The sequence below is a fragment of the Chelonia mydas genome, chromosome 2 (assembly GCF_015237465.2).
Source record: "Chelonia mydas isolate rCheMyd1 chromosome 2, rCheMyd1.pri.v2, whole genome shotgun sequence".
NCBI lineage: Eukaryota > Metazoa > Chordata > Testudines > Cheloniidae > Chelonia > Chelonia mydas.
The window spans coordinates 101,922,384-101,945,819 of record NC_057850.1 but is presented as its reverse complement, the minus strand read 5'-3'; the positions used below and the strand labels follow the sequence as shown (position 1 = coordinate 101,945,819).

Genomic DNA, 23,436 nt, shown 5'->3' with positions numbered 1-23,436 from the left:
CTGTCACTTAACTCACGTGTCTCATTCTCATTCTCCTCCGCTGAAAACACCATTATCTTTCCTATGAATAACACATCTGCCCTCTTGACCCGTTAAAATCTCAGTTGTCACCACCTATCTTCCTACAACTTCTTGTCACATTGCCCTTTCTGTTCAGACTGTTAAGAAAACCCTTCACAACTATTGGCATCCTTGTTATTTGGACACCTATCTACTAGCACCTGGACTCAGCCCACCTAGGTCACAGTACAGATGATTTGAGCCAGTGCCCTAGAAATAAAAGACACCATGTCGCATTACTGAGCCTTTCAATCATTTACTCCCTTTCTTAGTTATGCAACTTGACCACATTCCTTGGAAATTCCTAGAAATCATTTTATGAATAAACATTGAGGGATTATTGTCAAACATGTTTATTGCATCCTAATAAGTGATAATGCTCTCCAAAACTGTAAAACAGAACAAGCATCTTACAAGGCAAGTAACAGGCCAAATCTTTAGTATCTGGTATTAATGGTATAGAGAAGCTAGATCTAGAGCTTCTCTTCTTTCTATCTCATAACACAAGAAAGCAAGGGGACGGATAATAAAACTGGAAGGTTTCAAATTCAGAACTGATAAATGGAAGTGTGTTTTTTTCCCCCACAGCATGCATAATTAGATCGTGGAACTTTTAAGAACATAAGAACAAAAGAAAGGCCATACTGGGTCAGACTAATGGTCTATCTAGCCCAGTATCCTGTATTCCAACAATGCCCAGTGCCAGATGCTTCAGAGGGAATGAACAGAACAGGGCAATTATCAAGTGATCCATCCCCTGTCATCCAGTTCCAGCTTTTGGCAGTCAGAAGTTTAGGGACAGCCAGAAAATGGGGTTGGCTAATAGCCATTGATGGACCGATCCTCCCTGAATTTATCTAATTCATTTTTGAACCCAGTTATACTTTTGCCCTTCACAACATCCCCTGGCAATGAGTTCCACAGATTAACTGTGTTGTGTGAAGAAGTACTTCCTTTTGCTTGTTTTAAACCTGCTGCCTATTAATTGCATCGGCTTCCTCCGCATTCGTATGTTATGTGAATTGGTAAATAATACTTCCTTATTCACTTTTTCCACACTGCTCATGATTTTATAGACTGCTACCATATGCTGCCTTAGTTGTTGCCTTTCTAAGCTGAACAGTCCCAGTCTTTTTTATTTTCTCCTCATATGGAAGCTGTTCCACACCCCTAATCATTTTTGTTTCCCTTCTCCCTACTTTTTCCAATTCTAATATAGCTTTTTTGAGATGGGGCAACTAGAACTGCACACAGTGTTCAAGATGTGGGCGTACCAGGGATTGATATAGTGACATTATGATATTTACTATCTTATCTATCTCTTTTCTAATGGTTCCTGACATTGTTAGCATTGCATCTATGGTACAGTTTGATACATTTAAGATTCTTAGTGTATTTGACTCTGTGCTTTCTTTCACATATAGTGCCACACTCCCACCAGCATGAACTTCTGTCATTCCTATATATTTTGTACCCTGGTATTACCATGTCCCATTATCACTGTTTCACCAAGTTTCTGTGATGCCTATTATATCAATATCCTCATTTAATACCAAGTTAGAGACCCAGAGAAGAAGTAAAGATTGTGGAGTTTGAAACAGCGATGAACAACAAAGAGATAACGTCTGTATGTAATAGAGTGGCAACACACAGGTGGAAATGAGTAAGACGACAACAAGATGGATTCTTACTCCATTTTTCTGAGTAAATTAAACTTTTTAGCTGGGAGCTGTGATTCACAAAGTGGACAGACATACACAGATCGAGCTCGTGTGCTAAAGATAGCAGAGTGGCAGAGAGGCTGGTTTGGCCTAGCTGCCCAGGTACAATCCTGTATACTTGGGGGACTAGCCTAAGCTGCTGCGGTGACACTGCTATTTTTAGGCACCAGCTCGAGCCGAGCTAGCATGTGTATGTCTACCGGCACTGGGAATTACACCTCCCAGCGGTTGTGTAGGCATACCCTTGGATAGTTTTACTTGGACAACTCACTAGGGCAAAAGTTTACCCTTTTGGATATAGATTTTCCTACACTGTGCCTCTGATGCTAGTCCTTGGGCCATGTTTGCAATATCAAGGACAAGCATGTTAGCTCCTTTGTAGCAAGAATTGTGTTTAAACACAGTTTGCTAGAGGAATGACAACAAGATTGCCACATTCAGTGTAGCCACGGCCTAAGGGCTGTTGACATAAGCACAAGGCCAGAACATTGATTTAAGAATATGGAAAACCCACAGCATTTAAAATATAAGTCACTAGAAAGTTGTTAAAACAGCAAAGAAGCAAAGCTAGGTCCTTCGAGAGCAGTGTTTAATAATTAGGTCAATATTGTATTTTAAAACTGTTTTGTGACCTAAGGATTTGCTCTAAAATGGGAAAAGTCAGGAACAGGTTGAAAATCAATTGCTAAGTTGTTTAGGAACCATCCTGGATAACATTAGTCGATTTTCACCATTGTAATTACCAATCTGCCGGAGAAACTGGGCTAACAAATTGGCTATTAATTTTAAAAGTTGTTGAATCCTCATTATAAGACTAAGAAGAGTATTGGGAGATGGAAGTTAATGGAATGTCTCAGAACAGCTGTACAATGGAGAAATCAGCAACATATAAAAGTTTTCTGTGTGCTGAGGAGACACGTTTCGTGCATTACAAATTCACCATGTTAGTGAGAAAATCATGTTTTCCTTTCTCTGGCCCCAATTTAGCAAAGCGAATAAGGACGTGTTTATAGTTAAAGCACATGCTGAAATTCCACATGCTTTTCTGAATCGGAGGCTATAGAATCTGACAGGCAGGATCTGACATAAAATGCCTTCAGACGAATGTTGGGCTTTACCTGCATCCTGACTCTAACTGTTTTCAGTTTGAACTACAGACTAGACGAGGAGGCTCATGTAGTTCCACTTAAGAACCACTGTAACTGAGTTAAGGAAGAAGAAAAGATTCACGCTCAGTTGCACACCTGAGAAGCAGATCAACACATCAGAGACCCTGCATTTAGGTTACTGCCCTACTTGTAATGACTGCATTGCTACTTTTCTTTTTTTGCGGGTTAAATGTTTTACTGTTTTAAAAAAGAGGGCACGTGAAAAATAAAAAGTGTGGAGAGATGGCAAATGACTGTCTCTCATGTAAGCATCCTGGATTGAGGAGGGTGAGATGGCAGCTGGATGTACATGGATACAACTTTCTCATTGAATCCACCCTGCTCATTGTAGGGGACTGAACTGGTAGAGAAGCTTAGCACAGGGAGGCCGTTTGTGATGTTTAGTGATGACAGTGCTTAAGGTGCTTGCTAATTATATGTTGCGTCTAGTTCCAGCTGGTTGTGCACAACAACAAGAGCTTCACAGCCCAGACTCTCTGTCTGGAGAGCTCAGCCCTTAAAAGCACTGACCCCCAATCCCACACACCGTCTGGTTAGGGTTAGACAGACGTGTAAGTAGTGCACTTGCTTTGGATTGACGTGTGCTAGTTCTCCAATATATAGTGCCGTTTTGTTTTCCAAGCAATTTTAATGCTCATGTGATATACTGGAGTGACTGAGCACCCAAGACTCAGATCTTCCATTTAGCCATACAACGGGCACGGGGCCCAGACAACCGGAGTATCAGCATCTCCACACTGCATGACATAGCGTCTCAATGCTGATACGGAGAAAGCACCTGATAAGATGAGAGGGTAAAATTCAGTCTGCATGCCTATGCCCGTTCACATCCTGTCCCCCATTAGGAGTTCTGTTAGTTTCAGTTGTAATACCATCCTGTGCAATAGATCAATGACTTGGTTCGGATGGCTGTGCTGTGATTGTTGTTGTGTGGCTACTACTGCACTATACTTCCTGTTTCTTTTTTTAGTGCAATTTAGATTCCCTTTCCACCTTTGTGGTGGGGGAAGCAGAAAAAAGGAAGAATAAGCGTGGAAAGTCTTCTCAGACAGAAATGTTATTACTGATGTATTTTATTATTTACATTATTTAATTTTTAAAAATGACAATGTAGAAAGAATGGTAAAGGGTTGTTTTATTTTAAAATGTTATTTAAAAATTGATAAATATTTTACATAATTTAAAGTGCAAATGCTTCAGGGCTGGGATCCGGCCTACTTTTTTGTTTTTACAGGGCCTAGCACATTGTGGCACTATGGAAAACAAATACATAATTAACCATGATAATAATAAATGCCGTGCATGGGCTTGATGCAGTATTCTTGATTTTTCTTAATATCACACAGGGCCTGAAAGCCCAAAGTCAATGGGTGTCTTCCAACTGATTTCACTGGCCTTCAGAACAGGCCCCTGGTCACTGAACTGCAAAATTCACTGAATTTCTGTAAGTCTCCTCATCATTAGTACAGATTAAAGTAGTTGAAATCTTCAGTGAAATCTTTTCCTTAAAGGAATAATGGCTCGTCAGCTCATAACTTTGGAATGTGTCGTGTGATGCAGATACTCATTATTATGGAGGAAGAAGCCCAAAGTTCAATTTAACTAGCAAAATGATGCTCTGTTATTTAATGCTTTCCTGAGCACAAAATCTTAGCTGACTTGAGAGAAAATATTTTCTTTGTCAATCCTGTCTAGACAATTAAACATAATTAATGTCTAAAATACTTAGATTTACAATAATGACTATTTACCACCAATGGACTATTTTCGTTATGTATTAGTGATTGGTTGCCACTGAGAATGTATCTTTTAGATCTCACTATTTACTCTAAACTAATTTCAATCTTTTTTTTGCCACTGTACATTTTTGTGCTGGGGTTTGATTTTACAGTCACAGATCTGTTTTGGAAATGCCCAATTCATCTCCTTTGGGGCCTACAAACCCTTACTCTGCCCATATGACAATTTGTGGGAGTGGAGATTATTCAGCATCAAGCCCTTAGGTAGTTTAAAACATCTTTTTTATTGGTGTTTGCAGGAACAACAACTTTACAATACCATTAATAAATTATAGAGGGGCTGAAATTAATGATGAATGGAAAATACTGAGATACTGAATTGCAGCTTTGAAAATCAGCTGTCAGCAAGAAAAAGAAAGAAAAGAAACTCTGACAAAGAAGAAGGGAGGAAAACTTATTAAAAGACATGTTGTTAAAAAACTGATTTGTAAATACTTGTATATGTTCACATTCTCCAAAGTCATTCAGTATGAATGATATGCATGCTGGGTACTAAGATTTAACTAAGGTCAACTGAAAGACTCTCATTAATGTCAAAGGAATTGAACTGGGCCCCAAGAGCATTAGCAAATTACTGTACCACTGCCTTTAAAAAAACCAACCAAACAAAAAAACCCTGGATAACTCAGGGAGTGCCAGAAGATTAGAGAGAAGCAGATGCAGCACTGGATTTTCAAAAACAGAAAGAGCAATTCTTCTCCCATATGTCTAATTTCGATCCCTAATAAAATAATTGAACAAATAATGACAGAGAAACTGCACCTCTAGATGCTCAGTTTAACAATTTGGGGCATGTCTGCCTTGGAGCTGAAAGGTGCAATTCCCAGCTCAGGTAGGCACACCCGCACTAGCTCTGATCAAGCTAGCTTGCTAAAAACAGAAGTGTAGCTGTGGCAGTGCAAGCAGCAGGAAGGGCTAGCTGCCCTGAGTACGTACCTAGAGTCTCAGACACGATTGTACTTGGGGCAACTTGCTGCTTCTGCCACCCTGGTGACTACACTTCTATTTTTACGGCACTAGCACAATGAGAGCAAGCGTGGGTATGTCTACCCAAGCTAGGAATTACACCTCCCGGCTCCACATACCCCTAGACTCACAGGTGACAAACTTGGAGAGTATTTTGGATAACAGAGTCAGAAGATCAGGAGGAGAAAGTGCCACTAAAGTCTGAGAGAAGGAACTGGAGTGAGCTAAGTCTTCATTCGCCCATCAGGACGGGAAATAAAATGTTAAACAATACAGTGGGGGAATGGTAGGATAATTGTGCTCCCTGAAATAAATGGAACAAATGACCCTTCCTTGCCGTTGTTGCATGGTGGGTTCCAAGTGCATGGTAAGATTTTGTTCTGACCAGATCTAAGACCAGAAACACAGACAATATGGATAGAATTGGTTCTTACCAGGGAAATTTTGGAGGAAGAAAACAGGAGCAATACAGAACTGACAGTTTGGAGCAATGAGGGTTATGCTGGGTTTAAGCTCCTCTTGTCCCCTCCAGTCCTGGGCTGCTTTCTGGCACCCAGCGTAATTTAGAAAGCCCTGGGGACCTGTCTAAATGATGACAGTTTTCCCAGGTTGCCTATGGGCTGCAGCATTGCCCAGAATGTCCACAGAGCTGTGTGCTTCAATTCTGCCTTGCCCGCCTTATTCCCAGCCTATCTATGATGTACCTCCTATGCTGGGGCCCTTGGAAGACAGCCTTATGGCTGTCAGATATTCCTGCACCCGGGGAATCCTTCTCTGACAGCATCCAAGGGTTAAATTTTGGCCTCACTGAAATCAGTGGCTAAAATTCCATTTATTTCAGTGGGACCAGGCAGGACTTCACCCTCAGAGAGGGATTTCCAAAAGCACTCAAGAGTTGACCTAACTCTGCTCACTGAAATCAGGGGAGCTGTCCCATGGACTTCAGCGAAATCAGGGAGAGGCCAGTGCTGAGTGTGTTTGAAAACCTCAGCCCTAAATCGCTAATTTCTAGCCGTCTGGAATGGTTTGTAACAAAAGCAAAGCAATGTTTTTTCTCTGCAAGTGAATGTTATCCTTTGTGAACCAGACTTCAATGGTAACACAACAAAAAATGAAACCTCCAACTCCCATATGTTGCTTGCCGAATTTTTTTTTGCTAGATCAACAAACAGTAATAGTAGTCAAATTAGCAGCTGCAGGGAAAACAACTGATGTAATGTACCGACCTATTGTTTATTGAATTCGAGTAGTGTTTTATATTATACATAGCATAAAATATTATCGTATTTCATAGTGTCTTATAAAACCTTAATCTCAGCATGAATTGCTATGGTTATGAACGTGTCACATGGTTTGTAAACAAGGTGGAGTATAAATAAATGGCTACTATAAAGACCAACTAGTGTGCCTCGGGAGGTGCTGCAGAGACCTCTGTTAACTTCTGTGTTATACAGTGCTTTCATTAATCCGCTAGAATAGGGAATAAAGAGCAGATTCCCAGATGTACTAAACTGGGACGAATTGCAAACACCAATGACTACAGAGAAATAATAGAAAGGGACCTAGAGAGATAAGAAACTTAGGAAGAAAGTAAGAAAATGGGATTCAGAGTGGAAATAAAGCAGCCACTCTAATCCAAATGGGGGCGGGGGGGGGGGGGGAGGGAGACGGAAGGAGGGAGGGGAGAGAAATGATATGAAACATCTGTACACAGTGGGAGAAACCTGGACAGGAGTAGCTTGTAGTACATTTACAAAGCAATGTGGCAGGGGAAAAATAGCCAAGGCATCATAGCATGAAACGTGGGATGTAAAAGTCCCTCTGTACATGGCAATGGTACAATCACATCTGGAACACTTCGTTCATTTCTTAGGGTCATGCTACCTGAAAGATGCTGGTATACTGGAGAGAGTTCAAAGAAGAGTAGTACAAACAGTTAGGAGGATAGAGGGATTCATTCACAAGAAAAGAGTAGAAGACTTAAACATTTATAGCTAGACTAAGTGACAGCCAAAGCCAGGTGAACAAAGGAACACTTTTTAACTATCTGAAAAGGGAATTGTTTAGCAAATTCAAAGGAAGTGCAACTAAGAGTGAACGGATGAAATTAAGAAAGGAAAAATTAAGACAGTCAGGAAAATCTCCCGCAGAGTAGATGATTCTGTTAACCTGTGGAAGAGTCTCCCAGGAGATGTGGTGGAAGAAACATCACTTTACTCAAATAAAATTGACCAGACAAAACACTAATAAATGTACAAAAGAAAACAATATTGCACTAGTAGATACATGGGCTAGATAGTCCAATAGATCTTTTCCATCTCTAGATTTTCTGGATACTGAAGTAAATGAACATTCCAAGAAAAAGTCAAAGAGAAGAAGATTTTTTGGTTATGTTATAGACCAAACACAAAGTACAAATTCAACAGAATACAAGAATTTTGCCTAGGTTGTGTCCATATACAGCTTTATCAGTCAATTTCCCAGGGATGAACTGGCATTCATCCCATTGGACAATTTCCACTCAGAAAGCATCGTTCTCATTCCCTTGTTCAAGTGGAATTTTGCATTTCCCGGCCATGGCTACTCCATCAAATATTCTTGGATACTCCTAAAGGACAATGTCGGACTAGTCAGCAGACTATGAAGTGTATGGACCTTGGACTTCAGCTACCAATTGCAGCTGATCTACCAGAAGATTTGTGTCTCCCTGCACTCTGTTTCTCAACACATATGAAAAAAAAAATGAATGCTGAAGCAAAAATAGGCAACTGTTGGGGAACACTGTCCATATTTTCTGTTTAATAACTAAAACACTCTAGTTTTCTGTTCTGTCCCTGATGTAGTTAAAAGAAATCCCAAAGTGGACGCTATGTTCTGGTATCTGCACAACACACTGTGTTTTCTATTTAAGCTTCAGAACTGATTATTCCAGAAGTCAAACTGTCCAACAGATGATAATAGGATTTGTAAGTGTGGCATGTGCAAGAGCTTTCATCTGAAACAATGTTACATTTGAATGAGAGATCATAATTACGCAATTTTAAAAAATGACCCCATCCTTATGTAGAATAGCAGCCTTCGGTCTGTATTAAAAATAGAAGATGAAGGCAGTGGACAGGGACTGAGTTACGTAATTAGGGTACTAACAGTGGTGACATGGCTCAGTGCAAATGTATTACTGAACTCAGAAAATGCTTATTTGACTCCTGCCATTAATGACCAGATTAGCATTTAAGCAACAGAGGATAAAGAGTTAGTTGCTGCAGGTAAAATCTGGCTTGTCCAGCTCCCTGATCCAGAGGAACCTTTTCCTAGGTCTTTATCAAATTCACTTGTCTATTTCTGCAAATATTTAAGCACCAAGAGCGTGATACTGGATTGCCACGCTCATTAGAGCAGGCAAGTGTATGGAATGTACAATATGACACAGAACAACAATTTTTAATTCCCTCGGACAACTTCTTTGTAGTCATTGGAAAATGTCTTTTGTTCTTCATTATACCTTTTATTAACACTCTGCAGGCTGTCTCTAACTGCACCTGCTGTGTTAATGATCGTATAGCGTATAATGGCATATGTACTTTGGGAAATTAGGCATATAATGCAGGCAGGAGAGCAATTGACCGGACATTTTAAATTACTAGCTTTTACCTTTGCTACCAACAGAAAGTCAATATCATTGAGTGGAAACCCTGAAATATCATTTCAGGAAGAAAAGCTTGCTTTCAATGAGATTTAAAGAAGCAGTAAAAAGTAAGGAGAAAAGAAAACCACTACTTGGCTTAAATGAAACACTTTCATAGCCAAAGCAGTGATGCTATGTTTGCAGGTAGGCATTTTTCCTTTTAAAATGCTTTTAAACCATTCAGTTATACAGTAATGTTTTCATACCAAGAACGAAGTAAGATTAATGACAGGTTTCAGAGTAGCAGCCGTGTTAGTTTGTATCCGCAAAAAGAAAAGGAGGACTTGTGGCACCTTAGAGACTAACAAACTAAATGCAGCTGATGAAGTGAGCTGTAGCTCACGAAAGCGTATGCTCAAATAAATTTGTTAGTCTCTAAGGTGCCACAAGTCCTCCTTTTCTTTTTTGAAGTAAGATTAAGTGACCTTTCAGTATTTTCTTTCTAGTGATAGGCCTGAATTAAAACCTCAAATCCAAGCACACCCAAATGTTGGGGAAGTTTGGATCTGCCAGATTAGTTAGCTAAATAGAGAAGGATAAGATTAGATACTTGTGGAGGAGTGCACTGCAAGACGAAAAGTTTTCCAGCACTGTTACCATGTGCATAATATTATTATTTGCAAGGAGAGAAAGCGTATGCAAAAAGCGCAGAATGACTAATAGAAAAGGAGATCAATACAGAGAAACAAAAGAGATATGAATGAAGTTTTAGAGTGGATACTGCAAATGCAGTTGTGCTATAGGGAAGCCATGTGAACTAATGTTAGATTCCAAGATGAGGGCTAGAAATGAGGAAACAAAAATTGGAAACTACCAGGTGAAATATGAGCCTGCGCAAAACCTTTCCATGAAGGGGGTTAATGAACTTGTGCAAGGTCCCATTAAGTGCAGCAATTAAAGCAACTAACATTATAACAATAAGCAAGAGGTAGTAGGTTGAGAGGGCAATGCAATTTTGGGCTGGATACACAAAAGTGTCATGCTATGCACAGGGACCGTCATTAAACGCCTCATAATTTTGCCTTTGCAAAGAGCTAGTGTGACTGTGGCAACATGAATACTTTAGGTCAGTGGTTCTCAACCAGGGGCACATGTACCCCGGGGGGGTACTCAGAGGTCTTCCAGGGGGTGTATTAAATCATCTAGATATTTGCCTAGTTTTACAATAGGCTACAAAAAAGCACTAGTAAAGTCAGTACAAACTAAAATTTCATACAGAAAATGACATTTATACTGCTCTATATACTATAGAATGGAAATTGATTTATTTTATAATTATATGGTAACAATGAGAAGGGAAGCAAATTTTCAGTAATAGTGTGCTGTGACAGCTTGGTATTTTTAGGTCTGATTTTGTAAGCTAGTAGTTTTTAAGTGAGGTGAAACTTGGGGGTACGCAAGACAAATCAGATTCCTACAAGGTGTACACTAGTCTGGAAAGGTTGACAACCACTGCTGTAGGTTAATTACTTGGAAGGTGTTTTAAAGATTGTAATAGTGGCCACTGTATGGCTCTTGAAGTATCACATCTGAAATTGTCCTCTCATTTAGCGGCAGTTTGTATTACAAAAAGAAAAGGAGTACTTGTGGCACCTTAGAAACTAACCAATTTATGTGAGCATAAGCTTTCGTGAGCTACAGCTCACTTCATCGGATGCATACTGTGGAAAGTATAGAAGATCTTTTTATACACACATAAAAATGTGTATAAAAAGATCTTCTATACTTTCCACAGTATGCATCCGATGAAGTGAGCTGTAGCTCACGAAAGCTTATGCTCAAATAAATTGGTTAGTCTCTAAGGTGCCACAAGTACTCCTTTTCTTTTTGCGAATACAGACTAACACGGCTGTTACTCTGAAACCTGTCTGTATTACCAGGATGATGCTGTCAAACAGGGAGTGCCACCAAGATGAGCTACAAAATGATCAGAGGGGGTTGATTTATGAGTAAAGAAAGAATTAAAGAGCCTCAGTTTTGTTACAGGGAGATAGCCCATGAAAGCTTATGCTCAAATAAATTTGTTAGTCTCTAAGGTGCCACAAGTACTCTTTTGCGGATCAAGACTAACACGGCTGCTACTCTGAAACCTGTAACCAAGTATTTGACATCCAAAGAGTGTAAACACTCAGGGTGGAAGAAGAACTATTTGCATAGTGCAGGAAGGAATAACTAGGAGTAATGGAATAAAATTGAGAGAATATAGGTTGAATATTCCTGATGGACAGCTGCTATGTATAGTCCAAGAGGTGACTGAACTTCCGTCATTTAGGAGTCCTTAAATTTGACTGGACAAGGCATTAGCGAGTGAACCATAAGGAATAATCCTGCAGTAACAGGAAGCTGGGATGGATGAACTAAGGCACCCCTTGCAGCTGTAACTTTTATGGCTCTATGTGGTCCATTAGACTACGGCATTGAAGGGGACTGATGGAAGCCTCATCATTATAAACATTTAGGTGCTGATATTTCTATGCATGCAGCTTTGCACACGCAAACACAAACACCAGGCCATGCTTCTTCTATAATTGATGGGTGTGTGTGCAGGCATTAGCACAGGAAAAGTGCACACAGAAAGCTGCATGTGCAGAAATGGAGGCTACTTACTAAAGTACCCAAAGCACTGAAGAATATACAATATTGTAGGGAAGTAACCTGTACTATTGGAGATGGTACAGATGATCTTCAGTCATTTGTGTCTCTAACTTCTATGAGGAACTTAAAAAAAGCATTACAAGCTATTGGCAAGTACAGCTCTTGGATTTAAAAGCTTTTTTGGCCAGTCATATTTCCATTTGTCAAAGCTGTAAGAGGCAATAATCTAATCCATCTAGGTACTTATACAGCCTCACCACTGTAGTATCTGAGCATCAAAAAGAGAAACAACAACAATCTCTTTCTTCTGTGCCAGCCTAGAGGAGAAATAGCTTGACTGGCTTATAGATGTACATGTTTACATGTGGAACACACAAACTGATTGAATGAGCTTGCATTTAGCTGTGAACACGGGAAGGCCTGTGGGCATTCCTCTCTCAGATACAGCGTTCCGTCGTCCTGTCCCTATGAGAGTTCTGTCTCCTGTGCCAATGTCCCTCGCACTGTTTTTCATGGTGCTGCGGCTCCAGCAATGCACAGTTGGGCTGAGGGAGGAAGGGGCAAGCTCTCAGGGAGTGAGGGCCAGTTTCAAAAAAAGCCTTGAATATCAAGAAAGATCTTGAATTGGAGTCCGTATTCAAATTGCCACAATACAAGAGGAGTTCCTGCTATGAATAAAACACCCAGGTGCTATGTGCCGACACACAGTGGTTTCTAAAGTTATGAGGTGAAATCCTGGCCCCATTTAAGTCAAAGGGAGTTTTGTCACTGAGTTCAATGGGACTAGGATTTCACCCATAGCATGTTGGATACAAGGAACACTATTTGCAAGTCTGGCGGCCTAAACTTAGGCTCCTAAATAAAAGTGACCTGAATTTCCTTTGCAGCGACCGTTGACTTATGATGTAGGCAGCATGTTGGAACAATAGGAGCTGCAGTCACTTCAGCACCTCTGTACATCAGGCCACTTTTAGAGAAGCACGTGAATGTGAATGTAGGAACCTAACTCTAAATACCAGGTTTGGAAAGTACAGCCTTAGCTTTTGGCTAACATCTTGGTAAATTCTGTTCTGTACACTGCACAGCCCAAAGCTTTGGTCCCCTCTGGCATTACCACACAAAATCCTACACAGATGCTGATAGAAAACCAAAGCGGGAGTTGGCACACATAAAAATGCTTTAAAACCAAACAAGAAATCAACAGAGAGCTCGTTTTCGGGAACCAGCCTCCATTGCTTCAGGGGGCCAATTTAGCATCTGCGGATCAGGAGACGCCGCTGCAGCAGGCTCAGCTGTATAACCAGCAGGAGTCTGGCATTTGCACTTGGGAGATACGCTAATAAAGTAACAGTAAAATCAGATGCAACTCCTCCTCAGTAGTGCCTGGAATATTTACCATTGTACATCAAACATATTTCCTGGTCCTCTGTAAATATACTCACAAAAGAGCCGAGTGCCTGGAAATAAACTGTGGGTTTTAAAGCCAAGCTGCAGAGTGATCCCTGAAAAGGGCTTCACAAAGGGAACGTCAGGCAGGCTGGCTGCCTGATGGACCAGCAGCTGCTCATGGTGTCTCTTGGAAATGATCTGTCAGTATTAGAAAACAAAGCCGCAAACAAATCCAGGATTATTCAAAACTTTTGTGGTCTGCAGAGAAACCAAGAAGAAGCTTCCCTGATTGAGTAGCAAGCTAAGTTCAGCTGAGCTCCAAGATACACTGGTCTCTCCATGCACAGTGTGGTAGGATCTGCTGATGGGAAATGGTGCCTTTCTTTTTAACTACTGACTTACATCCCTTCATGTACTCTCTTCTTTGCATTACTGGCTTTGCTCTCTATCCACTTCAGAGGTCTGCCAGTTCTTTTATATTTTTGTACTCTCCTACTGTACCAATCTGAGAACTGACGAGCCTGACATATGGATAGGCTGCAAAGCCAGTACTGCAAACTACAGAGTTCAAATGGGCACTATGTAAGGTGGTGTCAGCACAAAGAGTTTTGAAGTGTACGTTATAATGGGATAATTCATGTTTGTGACTCACAGAAGACTCTGGTCTAACTCATGACAGTTGAGGCTCACAATCCCAGCTCTACATAAAGGTATTCAGGCCACAAAGTTAAAATTACCCCATGTCTAAAACTGGGAAAAGATATTAGCTCATCACGAATGCTGATAATCAGTCACATAGCTCAGCAGCTGCACAATGGAGAAAAGGTGCCAGATATATAACAAAGTCCTTGCCCAAAAGAGCTGAGATCTGAAAGGCCCAACAAAGGGGAATACCAAACAAATCTGAACAGAAGGCAGGAGGAATATTTGTGGTTAGGACACAACATTGGGTCTCAGGAAATCTGGGTTCCATTCGTGGCTCTGCCACAGATTTCCTGTGTGATCTTGGGAAGGTCAACTAGTTTCTGTGCAAAGTGGGGTTAACAGTACTTCCCTGCTTCACAGGGTGTTGGGAGGTGAATCCATTAACGATTCTATATCACTTGGAGACCCTCGGAAGGAAGACACTATAGAAGGGCATATCATCATCCTATCTGGAATGCTTCAGGAGAGGGATGGGCCTTCCAGTGCTTTGAAAAAACAGAGGGGAGGCACTTCACACATGGGAACTGATAGGCTGTTCCAGGTATAGGGGGTGGCTTGAAAGCAGGTACAAGCTTAAAGAGGGGAATTTGCACTTGGGATTGCAAGAAATTGAACACCTTAAACACACACATTCAAATGGTTGGTCAAGCCTTGATTTTCCGCAAAATAAAATAACTACTAAAAAATATTCAAATAAATTATCTAGTTCAAAGTCACTCTTCAAATTAATTTGAATATGCTATAGCTATCTTTGCATAATGCCTGGAAGCAAGGAAATGATTGCTAAAGCAGTGGTTTGGTGAATTAGCTGATAATGACAATAATCCACATTGGAAGATGCTAATGTGATAATAAGTAAGGGGGAGGGGGAAGCAGCAAAAACATTCTATTATTTATCCTTCAAGTGCTGCGTATCAGTTATTAGTGGATAATGCGTCAAAACTTACCCAACGCATTATTGACTTCAGTTCTCAACAAGGAAGGAGCTGAAACTCACTGAACATTCTTGCAGAAGGAATCCTCCCAGCGCTATTATAATAAAAGTATAGCTCTTAATAATCATTCTACAGTCATCTTCTGGAACAACCTGCCCACACAATCTCTCTGTCAGGCAGGCTGTGCAAAACCTATTTTTATGTTTTCAGAAATGAGGTTCAAATCAATAACTAAGCTTTGCGACGTCTAAATTATTTAATATAATGAGCCACGTTTTTAGAGGGACCTCATTTGGGGCCTGAAAAAAACAAAAATTACAAACGCAAACAAGGTTCAGATGACTAGCTAGCTGGCTTGTGGGCACAGAATGCTATCTCGGATCCGTTGTACACACTCATAAGAGAGTGCATCTGCATTGACTGCAGGCATGAAATAAAAGGATATTGTTGCCCCTTTTCGACCTGGGTGGTTTGCCAAAGTTTGGGGCTTGGGGAATGTTCCGGTTGGGAGTAGAAACTGACCATAGGTATTTCTCAGATGCAATCTTGTTTATTTACAGGGACCGTACAAAGTCCCATGTCCCTAAATGCAGAAGGAATAAAATAGGAGGAAACAGCTTCTTTCGCTCCCGGCACAAAGAACACTCTTTCCAGCCTTCACCCTGAACCAAAAACATGCTATTTTTTTTTTTAAAACTTTGGTTTTTAGCTAACAAGTTAGCATCTGAAATTAACTTAAACTTGCACTCTCCATTAACTGCAATAGCAGACAGATTAGGAAGAACATCTCTACTGTGGTAAGGGAGTTGAGAAGTCTATACTAGCTGGCCTCTCTGTTCAGGACTATTCTTGTTTCTTGAAGGTAACAGCTATCACTTCTCTCACTAAGTTGTAAAAAACACTTGACATATGACTGTGCTATGGTACAAATTATAGTCTTAGCCAAACCCAAGTTGCCATCCTCCTTCATTTCAGTCCTGAATCAGATCAATGTCCCACAAATACAGGAAAAAGAGATGCCCTGCTGTCTAATCCTATCTAACACCTGGAGGCTGCTGTGTTAATAGTCCTGAAGTTCTCCTCCCTGTAGTCTTAAAGGTTCCCAGTTGTCTAATATGGACGTTATCCATACTGTGGGGGCCTTATTAACCCAAGTGGTTATGAAACAGAAGAGAAACATGTACATTCCATACTTCACACAATAATATGGTCATTGCTGACTAGCTACTTATGATAACAGACATACAAATCTTACAGCAAAAGAACCACTACTAGATCCATTATAGGTCCCACTGCAATTAGAAACATTTGTATTTCAACATCTTGTACTGGTGAAGTGATCTGCTATCTAAAAGAGTTGCTTTCTGCTACTTACATATTCCATTTGAATACATACTTGATGCTCCATCTCCATCTCCAAAGAAGAGTTTTCTTCTGTGCTGGGCAATTTCCATACTGTTGAGTACTTTTCCTGTCTATTTTAACTTCGTTTGCTTGCTTCCTGAATTTAAAAATGCAGAAGTGAAGGCAATGCAAAGAATAGAAACTTCCAAAAAAGATAATTACACAGCAGTGATGACAAAAAGAACCAACTCTTAAATATGCTATCAGCGCTCCATAAAATCAAGCTGACAGATTATTTTAGCTACTGCACAAAATACTTGAGGTAGCTGGCTTGTAATTGCTTTTGGCCCCTCTTTGGGAGCTACACAGCCATGGCTCAGGTATGTATTCAGGACCTACCCCTGTTTTCTCAGGACAGCAACTCAAGTTACAACCCAAAAGGATGTTAGTTGAATGACCTTATATTGTGCAGCTAGTACAAAGTTGCTGCATAAGTGGATGCCACATTGGCATAGGTGTAGTTTGACTTCTATACCTGGGAGGGTGGCTCCAGTCAGGCCAACGGGGCCATGCGTGGGGATGACAAATTCCATGCCTGCCCATAGGGGAGTGCCATTTCAGATTTGGGGTAGGGGCTGCAATTTTAACCATGATTCCAGAGGCTACTTAGGCAACTGAAAACTCTAGTGTTTTTGCAGATAACAACTTAGAAATATCTGACAGGAACATTGTATCTAATTCCTATATCGAGAAAGGAAATTAAAAAAATATTAGACCCACTCAGCTCTATCACTAACATGTTTGATATCTTGTGACAAGTCACTTATGGGACACATTAAAATTGTAATGTATATTCTTGCTCAGATACTCTTACTAAAGTCAGAAGAGACCATCGTGATCATCTAGTCTGACCTGCACATTGTAGGCCACAGAACCTCGCCCACTCATGAAATAGACCCCTAACCTCTGGTTGAGTAACTGAAGTCCTCAGATCATGTCTTTAAAGACTTCAGATTACAGAGAAACGGACATTTACACTATTTTAAACTTGCAAGTGCCCTGTGCTCTGCCAATCTGACCCAGGGGAAAATTCCTTCCCGACCCCAAATACAGAGATCAGTTAGATCCTGAGCACGCGGGCAAGACTTACTAGACAGATAACTGGGAAAGAATTCTCTGTAGTAACTCAGAGCCCTCCCCATCTAGTGTCCTGTCTCCAGCCATTGGGGATGTTTCCTATTGGGAGTCGCTGATGGGCCACACACCATTATAGGCAATCCCGTCATACCACCCCCTCCATAAACTTATCAAGATCAGTCTTGAAGCCAGTTAGGTTTTTCGCCCCCACTACTCCCCTTGGAAGGTTGTTCCAGAACTTCACTCCTCTGATGATTAGAAACCTTCATCTAATTTCAAGCCTAAACTTATTGATGGCCAGTTTATATCCATTTGTTCTTGTGTCCACATGGATGCTTAACTTAAATAACTCCTTTCCCTCCCTGGTATTTATCCCTCTGATATATTTATACAGAGCAATCCTATCTCCCCTCAGCCTTCTATTGGTTAGACTAAACAAGCCACGCTCTTTGAGTCTCCTCTCACAGTGTCAGTTTTCCATTCCTTGGATCATTCTCGTAGCCCTTCTCTGCACCTGTTCCAGTTTGAATTAATCTTTCTTAAACATGGGAGACCGGAACTGCACACAGTATTCCAGATGAGGTCTCACCAGTGCCTTGTATAATGGTACTAACACTTCCCTGTCTCTACTGGAAATACCTCGCTTTATGCACCCCAGGACCACATTAGCCTTCTCACACCCACATTACATTGATGGCTCATAGTCATCCTGTGATCAATCAATACCCCAAGCTCTTTCGCTGCCCACTGTCACTTTCAACTGATAAGTCCTCAGCTTACAGCAAAAAATTTTTGTTCTTAGTTCCTAAATGCATGACCTTGCACTTTGCACCATTAAATGTCATCCCATTTCTATTACTCCAGTTTACAAGGTTAGAGTCATAGAGTCATATAATATCAGGGTTGGAAGGGACCTCAGGAGGTCATCTAGTCCAACCCCCTGCTGAAAGCAGGACCAATCCCCAATTTTTGCCCCTGATCCCTAAATGGCCCCCTCAAGGTCATCCAGATCTTCTTGTATGATATTCTGGTCCTCCTCGGTACTGGCAATACCTCACAGCTTTGTGTCATCTGCAAATTTTATTAGTACATGTGATGCTCTGTACCTTGGGGGAACACCCAGCACCACCATGTTCATCTTTGTAAAATGATTGTATGGTTTCCAGTGCAGTTTGTCATGTTGGGTGTCTTTGGAAGGCTCAGGATACACTGAGCATTGTTGTTACAGTAATGTTATCGTAAGGTTATAGGTTATAATTTCATGTATGTAGTTGTATCCTCATGGCTTAAAATAAACCCAGGCAAAAACTCTCCAAGAGCTGAGAGGCAGTTCACACCTCATTAGGGCATGTACGGGACAAACCCTGCCCATCCTCACAGGAACAAAGGATGCTGGCCTAGACAGCAACAAAAGAATCTGTTGGACTCTCGAGGGAGTCACCCCCCTTCCTTTGGTCAGTTTAGAACTGCGATGAGGTAATGCTCACCTGACTCTGAAGGTGGGGGCAAAGAAAAGAGGGAAGAAAGAACATGATAAAAGGGAGAGACATTTGCCATGCTCTTCCTCTCTCTTCCACTTACATCTATAGACACCACCACCAAGCGACTGAAGCGCTGATCAAAGGGGAGAGCCTGGCTGAAGAGCAACCAGCCAGCCTGAGGTGAGAAGCATCTAAGTGTGTAAGGGCATTGCAAGTGTTAAGATCAGCTTAGAATGAGTTTTGTTTTTATTTCATTTGGCCAGATCTGACTTGTTATGCTTAATCACTTAAAATTTATCTTTGTAGTTAATAAATCTGTTTGTTTATTCTTCCTGAAGCAGTGTGTTTGGTTTGAAGTGTGTCAGAGACTCCCCTTGGGATAACAAAAGCCTGGTATCTATCAATTTCTTTGTTAAATTGACAAACTCATATAAGCTTTCAGCATCCTGTGGGCATAACTGGACACTGCAAGACTGAGGTTCCTAGGGTTGTGTCTGGGACCTGAGATATTGGCTAGTGTTATTCGGTTGCTCAATCCAAGGAGCAGCTTACATGCCAGAGGCTGTGTGTGAACAGCCTAGGAGTGGGGGTTCTCACCACAGAGCAGGGTAAGGCTGGCTCCCAGAGTCAAGGATTGGAGTGAACTAGCATATCACTGGTCCAGATAAAACCAGAGGGGAACGTCACAGCACACTTTCACTTTTTGTGCCAAGGTCAGTAATAAAAATGTTAAATAAAGTTGGTCTCAAGACTGATCCCTGAGGAACTCCACAAGTAACCTCCCTCCAGCCTGATAGTTCACCTTTCAGTATGACCTGTTGTAGTCTTCCCTTTAACCAGTTCCTTATCCACCTTTCAGTTCTCATATGAATCCCCATCTTCTCCAGTTTAGCTAATAATTTCTTATGTGGAACCGTATCAAATGCCTTATTGACATCCAGGTAGATAGATCTACTGCATTTCCTTTGTCTAAAAAATCAGTTATCTGCTCAAAGAAAGATATTAGTAACTTTGTTACCACTGCTTGAATACAACAATTGAAACAAGCATAGAAAAATCTACAATTACTTTCTATCATTTAGGTTACTCACTTTTTGCAGTTCACCAAGCTTGGAACAGATCATAAGAAACAGCCCCTTCTTATCTTAATCACCTGTTAATCACTCTGTTAATAAACAAAATTCTGACTTCCTGCCTCATGGGCACAAACTGGGAGCACCACCGCTGTCTCCTCTGCAGAACTCATTGCATTGCATACTCGGGCTGCCTGCCCATGAGGCTTGCTGTTGGGGGAGGGGACAACACCCTCCTTTCCCCCCTCCCTCCACCCCCCAACACTGCCTATGCACAGTGAGGTTCCCTTGTGAGCAGAGAGAGTGAAAATCCTTGGATTCAAGGACAGGGTGGAGAAAGTATACAAACAATCTGGACATTTTCTTTCCCACTCATTATTCAGTGTCAAGGAAAGGGAAGCTTTATTGTGGAGTGCCAGAGAAAAATTCGGAGAGACTGAGTTAAATTCTGAAAACATTCATTCACCCAAGCACATGTTGAGCCCTACAAAGACCAAATACATTCATTTAATTAAAAACAATGAACTTACCAAGGCCATTTAAAGTGGCGCTAAGTGACACACACATTGAATACTTTTGTCCTAACGGGCCATATATTTCCATTGTGATAGGTCTGAGCAGAAAATGCAAAAAGCTTGCCTAATGTCTCACCGTGCTCTGCAGAAGTACCAGCACTTGGTCTGATGGCGACATGAGGAGATTGATGTATACAGGCTTTTGCTGCTGACAAATGATCAATAGGGATGATGGGTTTTATTTTAGCATGAGCAGCTTGTGAAAGAGTGATGCCGTCCAAAATCTGACAGGCGAGGCAGACAAACATTCTTGGCAACTTAGAGCTGCCGAGCTGATTCAATTCAGGGGGAGTGAAGCAGACTTGGCCTCTCTCAGGATCATGAATTTGGTTAATATTGCTTCATCCAAAAAGGGACTTCGGTGCTGCAGTGCCTCACTTTTAGGTGCCTAGAAAAATCAAAGGAACAACACTGTGACCCACAAGGCCAAGTTAGGCTCCTAGGCTCCTCATACAATGAATGGGGAGAGAGAGGAATGTGATCCAGAAAGCCAGCTCTCTAGGCAGGGAGCTGCCTAAGCTCATAGGTGCCAAATCCGTGGCTGCTCTGGGGCTTGAGCACCCACAGCAGCCGTCCTATCAGCTTCTCCCTTCCCCCAGCATCTCCTGCCAATCAGCAGGCCCTGCCGATCAGCGCTTCCCCCTCCCTCCCACCTGCTGCAATCAGGTAAGTCCACCTAGACTGAGGCAAAAGTGCACATTCCCAGAAGCAGAAATATAGGGCCTGGGAACTTTTACTGTAATAAAGTAGGTGCTGTGTGAATTTGTGTGCCTACTGGGATAGGTAGCAGCCAAACGAGAATTTTGTGGATTGCAGCGGTGCCTGAAAACGGGACTTAGGTGCCTAGGTACCTTTTTGGATGAGAGACATGGTCACTCGTTTTTTCCCCAAGAATCAATGTTGGGAATACGTCTAAAGGAGAACTGAAGATATCCCCCTTTGGCACAAGTAATATAGAGTTTGACACAAAATGATAACTCTTCTGTAGAATTCTGCACAGTGGTTAAAAAAAATCAGAGAAAATGTATGAAGCACCATTAAAGTTACAGGATTTTGCAGTAATTTCTCTAGATCCCTATTGGTCATTTCTATTAAGTTCATCTCCTATTTTATAGGACTTTTCCATAAGGGATCATTTTACTGTGGGGCTACAGTGAGATGGCATATTTTAGAATTCAATGAAAAAACGGTCTATAGAAAAAAAAATTAAATACTTGAATCTAACTGGAATATGATCTTCAAAGACAGCTAATAAGGGGAAATGACTCATCAGAAATTCCTTTTGTATTGCCTTTGCCCACATTATGAACTGAGAGAGGCCAGGACAGTCAGTGAACAACCACATGCCTGGAGAAGGGCTTACCTCACCATGCTTCTTATAGGACTTTTCTACTCCTTGAAGAGTGGACCTGGATATATTCTAAATGTAGCTGTCCAGGCTGCAAAGGTGTCCCCAAAATGCTCTCTCTGACCAGTCAGTAATAGTTTGATGGCAGCTTTGCCTGTATGGCAGCCTTCAAATCTCACCCAACTGTTTAACTGTTCTAAATTCTTGGGACTGAATTGTAATATGTGCTTATCATCTACTGAGTGAAGAGCTCTTCTTTGTGAGGAAACAGAATCAGAACAGACAGTGGAAAGAACAATGGGTTCATCACATTAGGAACATTTTCTGTCATCTCTGGCTGGCTGGGAGACTACATCCTAACTTGGCACAAGATGCCTCATTAATACAGCAGCATACTCTGTATGGGCAGGAAAGCTATAGGCCTGAGAGAACTACAACTGATACAGAATGAGGCACTGCATCTCCTCAGCAACAAAGATTAATGATGCAAGCACATCAGACCTTTCCTCTGTTCCCTACACATGGACCCTGTCAAATAGTGTGTCAAATTGAAGCTCCTAGGCTCATTAAAAGACTTGAAATGATCTGGGACCTGGATGCTTAAAAGATCACCTCACATCCGGGGATGAACCAGGACCACAGTTATCAACTCTGCTCCTCTGGCATGAGAAAAGCTCTGTCTACTGAAAAGTGATGCTCCATTGTGCAGAAGACAGAGCTTTCTCAAGGACTGGTGAAATCTGTGAAATCCACTTCTGTTATACTGCGGACCTCACCATTTTACATTCCAAGTGCAAGGCACACTTCTACCTTGCTTTCCCAAATGAAAGCTTATAATGGTTAGCAGGGCCGGCTCTAGGCACCAGCAAAACAAGCAGGTGCTTGGGATGGCACATTTCCAGGGGTGGCATTCTGGCGCCGGTCATAGCGCCCCTAGAAATGTGCCCCCGCCGCACCAGCTCACCTCCGCTCCTCCTCCGCCTGCTTCCCGGAGCGTGTCACTGCTGCTCCACTTCTCCCCCCTCCCTCCCAGGCTTGCCGCATGCCAAACAGCTGTTTGGCGCGGCAAGCCTGGGAGGGAGGGAGAAGACTAGCGGTGGCACGCTTCGGGGAGGTGGTGGAGGTGGAGCGGAGGCGAGCTGGGGTGGGCAGCAGTTCCTCTATTCCTCCCCCCCGCCGCTCACCTCCGCTCCACCTGCTCCCCTGAACGCGCTGCCTCTCCCTCGCCTGACTTTTTACACATCTTAAGACATCCAACCTTTTCTCCAATATTTATACACGCAATGAGGACCATACAAATTCAACAATTGTTTATCCTTAACCGGATCAGGTACTTTTCCCAATTCATGCTTTGTAATGGCTGAGTCACTATGTCGAAGACGTTCTCCAAATGCAGAACAAATTATTTCTTTTTCCATATAATGATTTTTTGGCCTGATCATTATGGACAGCAA

The 23,436-nt window shown here is 41.7% G+C and overlaps 1 long non-coding RNA gene across 1 annotated transcript in view; it reads right to left on the bottom strand.

The window, feature by feature from the left end:
• Positions 1–22,978, bottom strand: part of LOC122464523 — a 28,481-nt gene extending 5,503 nt beyond the window's left edge. The window contains exons 1-2 of the long non-coding RNA XR_006288631.1: positions 20,711–22,978; positions 16,400–16,525 (exon numbers count right to left, since the gene is read on the bottom strand). This is a non-coding gene — a long non-coding RNA (uncharacterized LOC122464523). The remainder of the gene's footprint in view (positions 1–16,399; positions 16,526–20,710) is intronic.
• Positions 22,979–23,436: the final 458 nt, after the last annotated feature.